At 35.5% G+C, this 13774-nt stretch overlaps 1 protein-coding gene across 2 annotated transcripts in view; it reads left to right on the top strand.

The window, feature by feature from the left end:
• LOC107395585 (seizure 6-like protein) overlaps nucleotides 1-13774 on the top strand; it is a 454127-nt gene that overhangs the window by 224752 nt on the left and 215601 nt on the right. The gene's annotated exons all lie outside the window — the stretch shown is intronic.

Here is a 13774-nt window from a genome sequence, read left to right on the forward strand (position 1 = left end):
ACCCCATTTTGTTTGGATTCACCAATAGGGGGCGCTAAAGAGTCAAAAAGTTTGTTTGAGCTAAACGGCTTGATGGATTTCCCCAGAACTTGGCACATATGTTAGTCATCGGACCCTTAAGCTACATTTTGAAAATGATTAAAAAGTGGGCGTGGCTTATAGGCTTTAAAATTTTTCGCCCTTTTACTCATGAAAAATATATATTCTAAACAGAAAATTACAATTCTTATCAGTCATAGTGACATCTACAATCACAGAAAATTTTTTGAATTTTGTCCAATAGGTGGCGCTGTGGTACCCCAAAAATATTTTTGGCATGTTTCTCCCCATTTTTTTCGTAAACAAACAAATGATCTCATCCAGTATGTTCATTGAGTCAGTCAAATTTAGATGAGTATTTTAAAAAGTGTTTTAAACTTATGCTAATTAGTAGAAATTTGCATAGTATGTCAAACGTACTTTCGTTAACTCCTCCCGGCCGTCAAACTCAATCACATCACAACTTTCCCTGACAAGAGAGGAGGAGCGGCTGACCAAAAGTTGTGAAGGGATTTTGGATAATTTGCTTATTTTTTTTTATATGATTTTTTAAAATAATTTTTTGGGAATGAAAAAGTTTTTTTAGCGTAACTTCAAAAGATTTTGACAATTTTCAAAGCTGTTCATAACAGCCATACCTAAGGTCAATTCAAGTGTATGTCCTGGTTTTCAACTTGATTAAACAATAGGGGGCGCTATAACTGGGAAGAAATTATACTGCTGAACTGGCTAAATGGATCTGCACGAAACTTAGTGGTTATCATCACTATAGAGTCTTAAGACCACAATATCAATATGGTAATGATTGATCAAAGTGGGCGTGGTTTATGATCATTTAAAATTTCAAATTTGAAAAATTTCCTAAAAATCACTATTTGCATGTAACAGGCTAAGATTTCCAGATTGTCTTAACTGGATAGGCTAGAGCTTAGGTCACGAAAGCCGCAGCTCCACGAAGAGGTGTGCGCTTTATATTTACGAAAATAAATTTTTAGGCTAGCAATTGTAGCGCAAATTCTGTTCTCACAATCTTCTTGTAATTTGCCAAAAAGTTCACTCTTAGGTGGTTTATGAAACAAAAAAAATGTCGTCTTGATTTGAGCTCCCCCTAGTGTTTAATTGTAGGACATATTTTTGTCTACAGCCACTAATGCAAATATTATTTTATTGTAAGTACAGTTTTACATTTATGACCCCATCAAAAATATGAGAAGAATTCTCACATCACAGAAGCAACCTGGGAATATTTTGAGATTTCTATACAAAAGCATAGATTTTTAATGAATTTTTAACTTTTTACCAGTTTTTCTGTATAGTTGGACAACAAAGTAATTAATATTTGTTTTAGAAAGCTTTTTAGGTATACAGTAAATATAAGCCATTTACAACATTCCACATGTACCTATGGTGATCTGAGATTTTTCTCCTAATTTTAGAAAGTAGCACTATTTTTTTATGAATATTTTAATTTTTGTTGTGACCTTTATAGTTATATTTCCCAATTTTTTCTTCAAAAAAGCTTTGAGTCTACTGATTTAAAAACAACATCATAGTATTCCGCATGTTAACACTGCCATGTGAGAATATTTTGGTAATTTTAGGATGATTTGTGTATTTTTCATGATTTTTTAAAACATTTGGTCAGTAAGTCACAAAATGAAACTCATAGTTTTTGTTGAAAATCTTTTAAATCTAAAGACATTATCAAGGATTTATGCTATTTGTAATATTCCGTTGATGTATAGATATTGTTTGATAATCTCACTCATTAAATCTTCACGTTCTTTAATAAGGAAACAGTGGAATTCCATTGTAACCACGATTGAGAAGTCAGCCATGCCTCTGAAAGATATGTGTATAGGCTTTGCCGGTTTAATGACGTATCCTGAGTGTTAGTTTCATTGCGCCGGTTGAAGTGAGCTGACGGGACGCCGGCGGGAGAACGTGTTTTTGGGGCTGGACCGCGTGAGGACTGGCGAAGTTGAGGGCGGGGCGGGTGGGCGACTGGCGCTGGGGGCTTGGAACCCGTTGATAACTGCTTGCAGTTCTAGTTAGGGTTCCAAGCCCAAAGGGCAGGGAACCCTATTGTTTTTCTACGGATTTTTCATTATTTATTATTTATTATTTATTATTATTATTCTTCTCCGCTGTGTCTGTATGGGCGCAAGAGCCTGAAATTGCAAGGAAAAATCTGACATGGCAGTCTGATAGAAAATCCTGACCGCTACTCAGATTCGAAAATTTGGACCCCGGGTCACCTAGGTGGCGCTATTGCAGAGGTCAACACGTTTCAGCTACTAGCTCCCAAACCGTAGGTCCTACAGTCAAAAACTTTATATGCACATGATCCTTGATTGATTCTCCATCTTTTTTGTATTGGCCACGCCCATTTCCGCCTAACTAGATTTTTTGCTAGATCGCAAAAAATGCAAAACTTAGTTTTAATCACCTATTCGACATTTTTCGTCGAATCAACTTCAAACTTCGTACATGTGATCTATGGACTAGGCTAAGTTGTTGTGATGAAGAAAAATGCAGAAATATTGAAAATTGGGCTAATGACACCATGTCAAAATCAGTGCGCTAGCTAGCACATGTGTTAATTGATGATATCTTCACCATTTCTCAAAATAAATTGATGAGACTCTAGAACCTTACAAAGTATGAGCGGTAAGTCCTATCTACCCCATTTTGTTTGGATTCACCAATAGGGGGCGCTAAAGAGTCAAAAAGTTTGTTTCAGCTAAACGGCTTGATGGATTTCCACAGAACTTGGCACATATGTTAATCGTCGGACCCTTAAGCTATATTTTGAAAATGATTAAAAAGTGGGCGTGGCTTATAGGCTTTAAAAATTTTCGCCCTTTTACTCATGAAAAATACATATTCTATACAGAAAATTACAATTCATATCAGTCATCGTGACATCTACAATCACAGAAAATTTTTTGAATTTTGTCCAATAGGTGGCGCTCTGGTACCCCAAAAATATTTTTGGCATGTTTCTCCCCATTTCTTTTGTAAAAAAACAAATGATCTATTCCAATGTGTTCTTTGAGTCAGTCAAATTTAGATGAGTAATTTAAAAAATGTTTTAAACTTATGCAAATTAGTAGAAATTTGCATAGTAAGTCCAACGTACTTTCGTTAACTCCTCCCGGCCGTCAAACTCAATCACATCAAAACTTTCCCTGACAAGAGAGGAGGAGCGGCTGACCAAAAGATGTGAAGGGATTTTCGATAATTTGCTTATTTTTTTAAATATGATTTTTTTAAATAATTTTTTGGGAATGAAAAAGTTTTTTTAGCGTAACTTCAAGAGATTTTGACATTTTTCAAAGCTGTTCATAACAGTCATACCTAAGGTCAATTCAAGTGTATGTCCTGGTTTTCAACTTGATTAAACAATAGGGGGCGCTATAACTGGGAAGAAATTATACTGCTGAACCGGCTAAATGGATCGGCACGAAACTTAGTGGCTGTCATCACTATAAAGTCTTAAGACTACATTATCAATATGGTAATGATTGATCAAAGTGGGCGTGGTTTATGATCATTTAAAATTTCAAATTTGAAAAATTTCCTAAAAATCACTATTTGCATGTAAGAGGCTAAGATTTCCAGATTGTGTTAAATGAATAGGCTAGAGCTTATGTCACGAAAGCCGCAGCTCCACAAAGAGGTTTGCGCTTTATATTTACGAAAATACGTTTTTAGGCTAGCAATTGTAGCGCAAATTCTGTTCTCACAATCTTCTTGTAATTTGCCACAAAGTTCACTCTTAGGTGGGTTATGAAACAAAAAGAAATGTCGTCTTGATTTGAGCTCCCCCTAGTGTTTAATTATAGGACATATTTTTGTCCACAGCCACTAATGCAAGTATTATTTTATTGTAAGTACAGTTTTACATTTATGACCCCAACAAAAATATAAGAAGAATTCTCACATCACAGAGGCAACCTGGGAATATTTTGAGATTTCTGTACAAAAGTGTATATTTTTAATGAATTTTTAACTTTTTACCAGTTTTTCTGTATATTTGGACAACAACGTAATTAATTTTTGTTAGAAAGCTTTTTAGGTATACAGTAAATATAAGCCATTTATAACATCCCACATGTACCTATGGTGATCTGAGATTTTTCTCCTAATTTTAGAAAGTAGCACTATTTTTTTATGAATATTTTTATTTTTGTTGTGACCTTTATAGTTATATTTCCCAATTTTTCTTCAAAAAAGCTTTGAGTCTACTGATTTAAAAACAACATCATATTATTCCGCATGTTAACACTGCCATGTGAGAATATTTTGGTAATTTTAGGATGATTTATGTATTTTTCATGATTTTTTAAAACATTTGTTCAGTAAGTCACAAAATGAAACTCATAGTTTTTGTTGAAAATCTTTTAAATCTAAAGACATTATCAAGTGTTTATGTTATTGGTAATATTCTGTTGATGTATAGATCATTGTTTGATAACCTCACTCATTAAATCTTCACGTTCTTTAATAAGGAAACAGTGGAATTCCATTGTAATCACGATTGAGGAGTCAGCCATGCCTCTGAAAGATATGTGTATAGGCTTTGCAGGTTTAATGACGTATCCTGAGTGTTACTTTCATTGCGCCGGTTGAAGTGAGCTGACGAACGCCGGCGGGAGAACGTGTTTTTGGGGCGGGACCGCGTGAGGACTGGCGAAGTGGAGGGCGGGGCCGGGTAGGCGACTGGCGCTGGGGGCTTGGAACCCGTTGATAACTGCTTGCAGTTCTAGTTATTAGGGTTCCAAGCCCAAAGGGCAGGGAACCCTATTGTTTTTCTACGGATTTTTCATTATTTATTATTTATTATTTATTATTATTATTCTTCTCCGCTGTGTCTGTATGGGCGCAAGAGCCTGAAATTGCCAGGGAAAATCTGACATGGCAGTCTGATAGAAAATCCTGACCGCTACTCAGATTCGAAAATTTGGACCCCGCGTCACCTAGGTGGCGCTATTGCGGAGGTCAACACGTTTTAGCTACTAGCTCCCAAACCGTAGGTCCTATAGTCAAAAACTTTATATGTCCATGATCCTTGGATGATTCTCCATCTTTTTTGTATTGGCCACGCCCATTTCCGCCTAACTAGATTTTTTGCTAGATCGCAAAAAACGCAAAACTTACTTTTAATCACCTATTCATCATTTTTTGTCGAATCAACTTCAAACTTCGTACATGTGATCTATGGACTAAGCTAAGTTGTTGTGATGAAGAAAAATGCAGAAATATTGAAAATTGGGCTAATGACACCATGTCAAAATCAGCGCGCTAGCTAGCACATGTGGTAATTGATGATATCTTCACCATTTCTCAAGATAAACTGATGAGACTCTAGACCCTTATGAAGTATGAGCGGTAAGCCCTATCTACCCCATTTTGTTTGGATTCACCAATAGGGGGCGCTAAAGAGTCAAAAAGTTTGTTTGAGCTAAACGGCTTGATGGATTTCCCCAGAACTTGGCACATATGTTAGTCATCGGACCCTTAAGCTACATTTTGAAAATGATTAAAAAGTGGGCGTGGCTTATAGGCTTCAAAATTTTTCGCCCTTTTACTCATGAAAAATATATATTCTAAACAGAAAATTACAATTCTTATCAGTCATAGTGACATCTACAATCACAGAAAATTTGTTGAATTTGGTCCAATAGGTGGCGCTGTGGTACCCCAAAAATATTTTTGGCATGTTTCTCCCCATTTCTTACGTAAAAAAGCAAATAATCTCATCCAGTGTGTTCATTGAGTCAGTCAAATTTAGATGAGTATTTTAAAAAATGTTTTAAACTTATGCAAATTAGCAGAAATGTGCATAGTAAGTCCAACGTACTTTCGTTAACTCCTCCCAGCCGTCAAACTCAATCACATCACAACTTTCCCTGACAAGAGAGGAGGAGCGGCTGACCAAAAGATGTGAAGGGATTTTGGATAATTTGCTTATTTTTTTTATTATGATTTTTTTAAATCATTTTTTGGGAATGAAAAAGTTTTTTTTAGCGTAACTTCAAAAGATTTTGACATTTTTCAAAGGTGTTCATAACAGTCAAACCTAAGGTCAATTCAAGTGTATGTCTTGATTTTCACCTTGATTAAACAATAGGGGGCGCTATAAATAGCAATACATTATACTGCTGACCTGGTTAAATGGATCTGCACGAAACTTAGTGGTTGTCATCATTGTAGAGTCTTAAGACTACATTATCAATATGGTAATGATTGATCAATGTGGGCGTGGTTTATGATCATTTAAAATTTCAAATTTGAAAAATTTCCTAAAAATCATTATTTTCATGTAAGAAGCTACGTTTTCCAGATTATGTTAACTGGATAGCCATGAGCTTAGATATTGAAAACCGCAGCTCCACGAAGATGTTTGCGCTTTAAATTTACAAAAATACATTTTTAGGCTAGCAATTGTAGCGCAAATTCTGTTTTCACAATCTTCTTGACATTTGCCATAAAGTTCACTCTTAGGTGGTTTATGAAACAAAAAAAAATGTCGTCTTGATTTGAGCTCCCCCTTGTGTTTAATTATAGGACATATTTTTGTCTACAGCAACTAACGCAAATATTATTTTATTGTAGGTACAATTTTACATTTATGACCCCAACAAAAATATAAAAAGAATTCTCACATCACAGAGGCAATCTCGGAATATTTTGAGATTTTTGTACGAAAGCATTGATTTTTAATGATTTTTTAACTTTTTGCCAGTTTTTCTGTATAGTTGGACAACAACGTAATTAATTTTTGTTAGAAAGTTTTTTAGGTATACAGTAAATATAAACCAATTACAACATTCAACATGTACCTATGGTGATCTGAGATTTTTCTATAAATTTTAGAAAGTAGCACTATTTTTTTATGAATATTTTAATTTTGACTGTGACCCTTACAGTTATATTTACTGATTTTTCTTCAAAAAAGCTTTGAGTCTACTGATTTAAAAACAACATCATATTATTCCACATGTCAACACTGCCATGTGAGAATATTTTGGTAATTTTATGATGAGTTATGTATTTTTCATGATTTTTTGAAACATTTGGTCAGTAAGTCACAAAATGAAACTCATTGTTTTTGTTGAAAATCAATTAAATCTAAAGACATTATCAAGTATTTATGTTGTTTGTAATATTCTGTTGATGTATAGATTATTGTTTGATAATCTCACTCATTAAATCTTCACGTTGTTTAATAAGGAAACAGTGGAATTCCATTGTAATCACGATTGAGAAGTCAGCCATGCCTCTGAAAGATGTGTATAGGATTTGCAGGTTTAATGACGTATCCTGAGTGTTACTTTCATTGCGCCGGTTGAAGTGAGCTGACGGGACGCCGGCGGGAGAACGTGTTTTTGGGGCGGGACCGCATGAGGACTGGCGAAGTTGAGGGCGGGGCGGGTGGGCGACTGGCGCTGGTGGCTTGGAACCCGTTGATAACTGCTTGCAGTTCTAGTTAGGGTTCCAAGCCCAAAGGGCAGGGAACCCTATTGTTTTTCTACGGATTTTTCATTATTTATTATTTATTATTTATTATTATTATTCTTCTCCGCTGTGTCTGTATGGGCGCAAGAGCCTGAAATTGCAAGGAAAAATCTGACATGGCAGTCTGATAGAAAATCCTGACCGCTACTCAGATTCGAAAATTTGGACCCCGGGTCACCTAGGTGGCGCTATTGCAGAGGTCAACACGTTTCAGCTACTAGCTCCCAAACCGTAGGTCCTACAGTCAAAAACTTTATATGCACATGATCCTTGATTGATTCTCCATCTTTTTTGTATTGGCCACGCCCATTTCCGCCTAACTAGATTTTTTGCTAGATCGCAAAAAATGCAAAACTTAGTTTTAATCACCTATTCGACATTTTTCGTCGAATCAACTTCAAACTTCGTACATGTGATCTATGGACTAGGCTAAGTTGTTGTGATGAAGAAAAATGCAGAAATATTGAAAATTGGGCTAATGACACCATGTCAAAATCAGTGCGCTAGCTAGCACATGTGTTAATTGATGATATCTTCACCATTTCTCAAAATAAATTGATGAGACTCTAGAACCTTACAAAGTATGAGCGGTAAGTCCTATCTACCCCATTTTGTTTGGATTCACCAATAGGGGGCGCTAAAGAGTCAAAAAGTTTGTTTCAGCTAAACGGCTTGATGGATTTCCACAGAACTTGGCACATATGTTAATCGTCGGACCCTTAAGCTATATTTTGAAAATGATTAAAAAGTGGGCGTGGCTTATAGGCTTTAAAAATTTTCGCCCTTTTACTCATGAAAAATACATATTCTATACAGAAAATTACAATTCATATCAGTCATCGTGACATCTACAATCACAGAAAATTTTTTGAATTTTGTCCAATAGGTGGCGCTCTGGTACCCCAAAAATATTTTTGGCATGTTTCTCCCCATTTCTTTTGTAAAAAAACAAATGATCTATTCCAATGTGTTCTTTGAGTCAGTCAAATTTAGATGAGTAATTTAAAAAATGTTTTAAACTTATGCAAATTAGTAGAAATTTGCATAGTAAGTCCAACGTACTTTCGTTAACTCCTCCCGGCCGTCAAACTCAATCACATCAAAACTTTCCCTGACAAGAGAGGAGGAGCGGCTGACCAAAAGATGTGAAGGGATTTTCGATAATTTGCTTATTTTTTTAAATATGATTTTTTTAAATAATTTTTTGGGAATGAAAAAGTTTTTTTAGCGTAACTTCAAGAGATTTTGACATTTTTCAAAGCTGTTCATAACAGTCATACCTAAGGTCAATTCAAGTGTATGTCCTGGTTTTCAACTTGATTAAACAATAGGGGGCGCTATAACTGGGAAGAAATTATACTGCTGAACCGGCTAAATGGATCGGCACGAAACTTAGTGGCTGTCATCACTATAAAGTCTTAAGACTACATTATCAATATGGTAATGATTGATCAAAGTGGGCGTGGTTTATGATCATTTAAAATTTCAAATTTGAAAAATTTCCTAAAAATCACTATTTGCATGTAAGAGGCTAAGATTTCCAGATTGTGTTAAATGAATAGGCTAGAGCTTATGTCACGAAAGCCGCAGCTCCACAAAGAGGTTTGCGCTTTATATTTACGAAAATACGTTTTTAGGCTAGCAATTGTAGCGCAAATTCTGTTCTCACAACCTTCTTGTAATTTGCTACAAAGTTCACTCTTAGGTGGTTTATGAAACAAAAAAAATGTCGTCTTGATATGAGCTCCCCCTTGTGTTTAATTTTAGGACATATTTTTGTCTACAGACATTGATGCAAATATTATTTTATTGTAAGTACAGTTTTACATTTATGACCCCAACAAAAATATAAGAAGAATTCTCACGTCACAGAGGCAACCTGGGAATATTTTGAGATTTCTGTACAAAAGCATAGATTTTTAATTAATTTTTAACTTTTTACCAGTTTTTCTGTATAGTTGGACAACAACGTAATTAATTTTTGTTAGAAAACTTTTTAGGTATACAGTAAATATAAGCCATTTATAACATCCCACATGTACCTATGGTGATCTGAGATTTTTCTCCTAATTTTAGAAAGTAGCACTATTTTTTTATAAATATTTTTATTTTTGTTGTGACCTTTATAGTTATATTTCCCAATTTTTCTTCAAAAAAGCTTTGAGTCAACTGATTTAAAAACAACATCATATTATTCCGCATGTTAACACTGCCATGTGAGAATATTTTGGTAATTTTAGGATGATTTATGTATTTTTCATGATTTTTTAAAACATTTGTTCAGTAAGTCACAAAATGAAACTCATAGTTTTTGTTGAAAATCTTTTAAATCTAAAGACATTATCAAGTGTTTATGTTATTGGTAATATTCTGTTGATGTATAGATCATTGTTTGATAACCTCACTCATTAAATCTTCACGTTCTTTAATAAGGAAACAGTGGAATTCCATTGTAATCACGATTGAGGAGTCAGCCATGCCTCTGAAAGATATGTGTATAGGCTTTGCAGGTTTAATGACGTATCCTGAGTGTTACTTTCATTGCGCCGGTTGAAGTGAGCTGACGAACGCCGGCGGGAGAACGTGTTTTTGGGGCAGGACCGCGTGAGGACTGGCGAAGTGGAGGGCGGGGCCGGGTAGGCGACTGGCGCTGGGGGCTTGGAACCCGTTGATAACTGCTTGCAGTTCTAGTTTATTAGGGTTCCAAGCCCAAAGGGCAGGGAACCCTATTGTTTTTCTACGGATTTTTCATTATTTATTATTTATTATTTATTATTATTATTCTTCTCCGCTGTGTCTGTATGGGCGCAAGAGCCTGAAATTGCCAGGGAAAATCTGACATGGCAGTCTGATAGAAAATCCTGACCGCTACTCAGATTCGAAAATTTGGACCCCGCGTCACCTAGGTGGCGCTATTGCGGAGGTCAACACGTTTTAGTTACTAGCTCCCAAACCGTAGGTCCTATAGTCAAAAACTTCATATGTCCATGATCCTTGGATGATTCTCCATCTTTTTTGTATTGGCCACGCCCATTTCCGCCTAACTAGATTTTTTGCTAGATCGCAAAAAACGCAAAACTTACTTTTAATCACCTATTCATCATTTTTTGTCGAATCAACTTCAAACTTCGTACATGTGATCTATGGACTAAGCTAAGTTGTTGTGATGAAGAAAAATGCAGAAATATTGAAAATTGGGCTAATGACACCATGTCAAAATCAGCGCGCTAGCTAGCACATGTGGTAATTGATGATATCTTCACCATTTCTCAAGATAAACTGATGAGACTCTAGACCCTTATGAAGTATGAGCGGTAAGCCCTATCTACCCCATTTTGTTTGGATTCACCAATAGGGGGCGCTAAAGAGTCAAAAAGTTTGTTTGAGCTAAACGGCTTGATGGATTTCCCCAGAACTTGGCACATATGTTAGTCATCGGACCCTTAAGCTACATTTTGAAAATGATTAAAAAGTGGGCGTGGCTTATAGGCTTTAAAATTTTTCGCCCTTTTACTCATGAAAAATATATATTCTAAACAGAAAATTACAATTCTTATCAGTCATAGTGACATCTACAATCACAGAAAATTTTTTGAATTTTGTCCAATAGGTGGCGCTGTGGTACCCCAAAAATATTTTTGGCATGTTTCTCCCCATTTTTTTCGTAAACAAACAAATGATCTCATCCAGTATGTTCATTGAGTCAGTCAAATTTAGATGAGTATTTTAAAAAGTGTTTTAAACTTATGCTAATTAGTAGAAATTTGCATAGTATGTCAAACGTACTTTCGTTAACTCCTCCCGGCCGTCAAACTCAATCACATCACAACTTTCCCTGACAAGAGAGGAGGAGCGGCTGACCAAAAGTTGTGAAGGGATTTTGGATAATTTGCTTATTTTTTTTTATATGATTTTTTAAAATAATTTTTTGGGAATGAAAAAGTTTTTTTAGCGTAACTTCAAAAGATTTTGACAATTTTCAAAGCTGTTCATAACAGCCATACCTAAGGTCAATTCAAGTGTATGTCCTGGTTTTCAACTTGATTAAACAATAGGGGGCGCTATAACTGGGAAGAAATTATACTGCTGAACTGGCTAAATGGATCTGCACGAAACTTAGTGGTTATCATCACTATAGAGTCTTAAGACCACAATATCAATATGGTAATGATTGATCAAAGTGGGCGTGGTTTATGATCATTTAAAATTTCAAATTTGAAAAATTTCCTAAAAATCACTATTTGCATGTAACAGGCTAAGATTTCCAGATTGTCTTAACTGGATAGGCTAGAGCTTAGGTCACGAAAGCCGCAGCTCCACGAAGAGGTGTGCGCTTTATATTTACGAAAATAAATTTTTAGGCTAGCAATTGTAGCGCAAATTCTGTTCTCACAATCTTCTTGTAATTTGCCAAAAAGTTCACTCTTAGGTGGTTTATGAAACAAAAAAAATGTCGTCTTGATTTGAGCTCCCCCTAGTGTTTAATTGTAGGACATATTTTTGTCTACAGCCACTAATGCAAATATTATTTTATTGTAAGTACAGTTTTACATTTATGACCCCATCAAAAATATGAGAAGAATTCTCACATCACAGAAGCAACCTGGGAATATTTTGAGATTTCTATACAAAAGCATAGATTTTTAATGAATTTTTAACTTTTTACCAGTTTTTCTGTATAGTTGGACAACAAAGTAATTAATATTTGTTTTAGAAAGCTTTTTAGGTATACAGTAAATATAAGCCATTTACAACATTCCACATGTACCTATGGTGATCTGAGATTTTTCTCCTAATTTTAGAAAGTAGCACTATTTTTTTATGAATATTTTAATTTTTGTTGTGACCTTTATAGTTATATTTCCCAATTTTTTCTTCAAAAAAGCTTTGAGTCTACTGATTTAAAAACAACATCATAGTATTCCGCATGTTAACACTGCCATGTGAGAATATTTTGGTAATTTTAGGATGATTTGTGTATTTTTCATGATTTTTTAAAACATTTGGTCAGTAAGTCACAAAATGAAACTCATAGTTTTTGTTGAAAATCTTTTAAATCTAAAGACATTATCAAGGATTTATGCTATTTGTAATATTCCGTTGATGTATAGATATTGTTTGATAATCTCACTCATTAAATCTTCACGTTCTTTAATAAGGAAACAGTGGAATTCCATTGTAACCACGATTGAGAAGTCAGCCATGCCTCTGAAAGATATGTGTATAGGCTTTGCCGGTTTAATGACGTATCCTGAGTGTTAGTTTCATTGCGCCGGTTGAAGTGAGCTGACGGGACGCCGGCGGGAGAACGTGTTTTTGGGGCTGGACCGCGTGAGGACTGGCGAAGTTGAGGGCGGGGCGGGTGGGCGACTGGCGCTGGGGGCTTGGAACCCGTTGATAACTGCTTGCAGTTCTAGTTATTATTATTCTTCTCCGCTGTGTCTGTATGGGCGCAAGAGCCTGAAATTGCAAGGAAAAATCTGACAAGGCAGTCTGATAGAAAATCCTGACCGCTACTCAGATTCGAAAATTTGGACCCCGGGTCACCTAGGTGGCGCTATTGCAGAGGTCAACACGTTTCAGCTACTAGCTCCCAAACCGTAGGTCCTACAGTCAAAAACTTTATATGCACATGATCCTTGATTGATTCTCCATCTTTTTTGTATTGGCCACGCCCATTTCCGCCTAACTAGATTTTTTGCTAGATCGCAAAAAATGCAAAACTTAGTTTTAATCACCTATTCGACATTTTTCGTCGAATCAACTTCAAACTTCGTACATGTGATCTATGGACTAGGCTAAGTTGTTGTGATGAAGAAAAATGCAGAAATATTGAAAATTGGGCTAATGACACCATGTCAAAATCAGTGCGCTAGCTAGCACATGTGTTAATTGATGATATCTTCACCATTTCTCAAAATAAATTGATGAGACTCTAGAACCTTACAAAGTATGAGCGGTAAGTCCTATCTACCCCATTTTGTTTGGATTCACCAATAGGGGGCGCTAAAGAGTCAAAAAGTTTGTTTCAGCTAAACGGCTTGATGGATTTCCACAGAACTTGGCACATATGTTAATCGTCGGACCCTTAAGCTACATTTTGAAAATGATTAAAAAGTGGGCGTGGCTTATAGGCTTTAAAAATTTTCGCCCTTTTACTCATGAAAAATACATATTCTATACAGAAAATTACAATTCATATCAGTCATCG

The sequence above is a fragment of the Nothobranchius furzeri genome, chromosome 6 (genome assembly GCF_043380555.1).
Source record: "Nothobranchius furzeri strain GRZ-AD chromosome 6, NfurGRZ-RIMD1, whole genome shotgun sequence".
In the NCBI taxonomy this organism is placed as follows: domain Eukaryota; kingdom Metazoa; phylum Chordata; class Actinopteri; order Cyprinodontiformes; family Nothobranchiidae; genus Nothobranchius; species Nothobranchius furzeri.